Source organism: Excalfactoria chinensis, chromosome 1, assembly GCF_039878825.1.
Source record: "Excalfactoria chinensis isolate bCotChi1 chromosome 1, bCotChi1.hap2, whole genome shotgun sequence".
Taxonomy (NCBI): Eukaryota; Metazoa; Chordata; class Aves; order Galliformes; family Phasianidae; genus Excalfactoria; species Excalfactoria chinensis.
The window spans coordinates 87,562,353-87,566,523 of NC_092825.1; positions in this window are offsets into that span (position 1 = coordinate 87,562,353).

Consider the following 4,171-nt stretch of genomic DNA (forward strand, 5'->3'; position numbering starts at 1 on the left):
GCCCCAGATGGCAGCTGATCTGTGCAGCCATCTGCCATGCTGCCGTCTGCAGGGCATGGTGATAGATCAGGGCAGAGGGATGCCACTTCTCTGCTGGTTCCATGGCATGCACTGGGTAACTTGGACTGAGCATGCATGTATCCCACGAGATGAGTCAGATGCTCTGCAGGGGTCCATGGTAATTAGGTGTGTTTTGTTTGTTTGTTTTAATAGGTTGCTTTGCTACATTGCTTGCTCTAAAGCCTCTCCTTCCTTGCAGATTTCCTCTATGGGGAAGTGTTAAAGGGCACAGACTCCACCAGGAGGCTGCCCAGCTCCACCAGCAGCAAGGCTTGCAGGTGGGCATCAGGCAGACTGGTGTTAGAGAGCACGTGGTACAGCAACACTGCTGTAATGTGGGGAATTATCCCTTATCCTGTGTGCTGCAATGCACAAGTGGGTAATGACAAAATAAGGCTTTCAAGTGATTCTATCAGGGAATTGCAACATCTGTTCCATCCTTCATGCAGGCTGCAATATGGGGAGGACTGAGCAATTCCAAGTGAATTGCTGGCCCCAGCTGCAGTTTCTCATGTGCTGGTGGAGCCATCAAAGCCACCATGAAGACTCCAGGGAGGACATCCTGAGAAGGATTAGGTCAGAGACAGCAGGACCACTTCTTTCTTTCCAGTGGTGTCTCAGTTACAGCTGGGACAGAACTGTTTTCTTCAGAGTGTCTGGTATGATGCTATGTGATGGTTCTGGGAGAAAAACAATGTTGATAACACATCAATGTTTATATCTGCTGCTAAGCAGCATTGTACAGAACCAAGGCCATTTGCAGTGAAGGGCCCAAGGAGCTGGGAGGGAACAGAATTAGGACATGTGAGTTAAATTGGCCAAAAGGATTTTCCATACCATATGACACCATGTGGAAGGAGTTTTGAAGGGAGTGGGCATTCATCCCACTCTCCTCCACTGCTGAGGGGGTTAGCTGGGCATCAGTTGGTGGGGTGGTGGGCAATTGCTTGTGCATCGCCTACTATATACATTAATATATACAGATAGGTAGATATAGTTTGTAACTATTATCCTTTTTCTCTATCTTAGTTTTACCACAACCCATGAGTTCTACCTTTTTTTCCCCAATTCTCTCCCCCGTTCCACTGGGAAGTGCCCCCAGCGAAGGACTGTGTAGTGCTCAGCCACCTGCTGGGTTAAAACCACAAGTGGAGAGATTGGAGCAAAGCACAAAGCCAGGGCAGGCTGAATTCCTCAGGACCAGAGTGCTCTCATCAGCCAACACACTGCTCCCTGCTGATGCCAAGACATAGGTAGCTCCAGGGCTGGCACAGGGCTGGTTTTGCTCTCTTCTGCTAAGTATGAACCTCTCTTAGCTCAGTCACTTCTTTGTGCTGAGATACCTTTTGAGAATAACAAATAACCAAAATGCTTTGTCAGCATGGAAACCCATCACGCCAGCGGAGGCTGTGTTTGAATTACAGAAGCGGTGCTGTTTTTGCTGAGGAACTCCCCCAGAGACAAGCAGCTCCTGCATTATTAACAACGGTGCTGATGAATCCCCGCTAATGAGACGTGCTCGCTCAGCCAGCCAGCAAAGTGGCCGTGGCCCCACTGCTCGCAGCCCACGTTGCAGAGTTGTGTTTGAGAGCAAGAGACGACTGCTCTGGGGAGCAATTGGCAATGCTCTGCTGTACGATTTGGCTGCTTTCCCTAACATTTGATAACGTCCTGCCAGGCTTGAGCTAGGTAGGCATGGAAATCCTGCTTTTGTTCTCTGCTGGCTGTGAAAAGGAAAATACAGGGCTGCCTTCCCAATGATACAGACTTGTGACTAAAGAAAAGACCTGTTCCTTGGCGCGTACTCTGCTCTGCTCCAGAGAGCAATATGGGCTGCGCCCTCTAGTCTGCTTCTTAATGGCTCAACAGATTTCGCTGTTAGGAAAATCTTTGTCCAATTTCTTTAACTCAATTTCATCTCGCTCCATTTATCAATTCTGCTTTTGGTTTCTGGATGCAATTACTTTCCCACTGTGGCCATTATACCTCCTGGAATACTTGTAGAATAGGATCTTATGCACTCTTAGCTGACATTTGGCTGGGAAAGACATCTTAAACTCTTTCAGTTTCTGCTAAGTCAAATCTCCTCTGAGCTTTCCTAGCAGGATAATGCTTTTCTGACAACACAGTGCATAGGATGGGACTTAGCAGCCTCTGTGGATGCAGAAAGGCTGCTCTTCTTCCAGTGCATCGTATCATGTCTCCGAGGTCCAACACATCATCGCCCATTGTGCTAATGCATTTTCAAGAAGCATCATTTTCCCAGTTGTTCTACAAAGCTAATTTGCTCCGCGTTGCAGACACTGATGCTTTGCAGATGTCACAGATGATGTCAGCCTTCTGATGCTGTTGCTGTATGCAGAGTGATTCTGTTAACCTCAGATGTGCTCACGCTCCAGCTTTCTGACTGTCATGGGGTTTCCCTGGTATGAACGGCACTGACCTCCAGGGTTCTCCTGTGCAAGCAGAGGACAAAGCAAACCCTGCGGGAGCTGAGAGGGCAGGTTATCACTATATAGGAATAATTGAAGTAGCTCTTTTTAAAGCAGGACTTCTTGCAGATCTTATGAATAATCTGCGTAGTAAGCACATAGTTGGGACAGCGAAGTGAGAGGGCACAAAAATTCCTGATAACTTACCCCTTGAAAATGACTGACAAAATGAAAAAGCTGAAGTTACCTCTCCTGTACTTTCCATTTTTAGCTTTGTGACAGGAGAAATTTAGGATGTTAAGACTGCTGATGCAATCAGAGCCCAAAGGCTGAATTTTGCAGATGTCCCTCTGAGCTCACATAAAAGACCAAGAAGCCCTGACAAGCCATTGGAGCAGATCCTGGAGATGCCTGCAGCACTGGGGATCAAACCCTGTGGTGCTTAGAACTGAAACAGTGGGAGATGAGAGGTTTTGCTTTGGCATCAAGGAAGGTAGAGATGAATCTTCAGAAAGGATTACACAAGGAGAGTAATAGCTGAGTGGGATATCTTCCACTTTAGAGGCAAAAGTCTTATCTGCATGTGAAGTGGTGCAGCCTCAGGTAAAATGTTCCTAGTGTAGGACTTGAATAGATCAGAAGTGTAATAACTTAATGCAGAGATTGAGTTATTAGTGCTGAAAGTGCAAGAACAGCACTAAGCTACAATCGATCCCGCCATGCTGAGCACCTCCGGCCTGTGTATGTCTCCAAAGCACCCCAGGTTGGGCAGAGATGAGGTCCTGTGCACTGCAGGCACAGCAACCCATGTGTGACGTGCTGAGGAGACAGGAAGCATTTGGGTATGGGCAGGGAGGATTGGAGTGTTGCCCCCTGAGCCAAGAGCACATCTCCTTGCTTGCAGATGCTGTGCCTGCAGCATTAGTCTGCACTTCCAGCTGAGAATCCTCTGCAGAACAGAAATAGCCTCACTAACTGGTGGCAGCAGGTTACACTACCTAAATTTTGCAAAGCCTACTGATTACGCATTAATCATCCTGAAAAAGGAATAGGTTAAAGCAGGATGAGACCTACTGTTGAACCCTGTAGCATCCCACCGGACACCTCTGCTGGTACCCTGGTTCAATAATCACTCTTCCCCACAAGCTGCAGCCACCCTACTAGGTTTTTGTGGAATGCCACACTAAATTCTTCTTTAAAAAGACTTTCACCGTGGGGACAGGAGATGTGGGATCTGTTCCCAGCTCAGCTGCTGACCAATGAGGAAATCTGGGCCACAGCTTTCACCCAAGGCCACTGCCTGCCCAGGGTCCTGGTCCTTCTGCCCTCTCCTCTTGTTTTGGATGACCAGGAGCAGTGTGTGGGTGAGAGTACCCCAGCTGTGCCTGTGGCCAGGACCAGCCAGCCCGCTGCAGCAGGGTCTAGTGAAAGGGTTGAGCTCCTGTTTTCAATTAACGTTACTATTTCTGAAGGGAATATCTGCTGCACAGGGAGGTAACCCATGGCAACCATCTGCTAAACTGCGATTCACACTGCCTGGGCTTATCAGGGAGGTGGAGTGCAGGCAAGACGGGGGCGACGCGGGGAGAGCCACACAAGTACTGGGCAAATAGCCTCCCCTCCATCCTCATCCCTCTCCATCTACCAGCAGCACGGTGCCCATTCGCCCCTCAGCATCG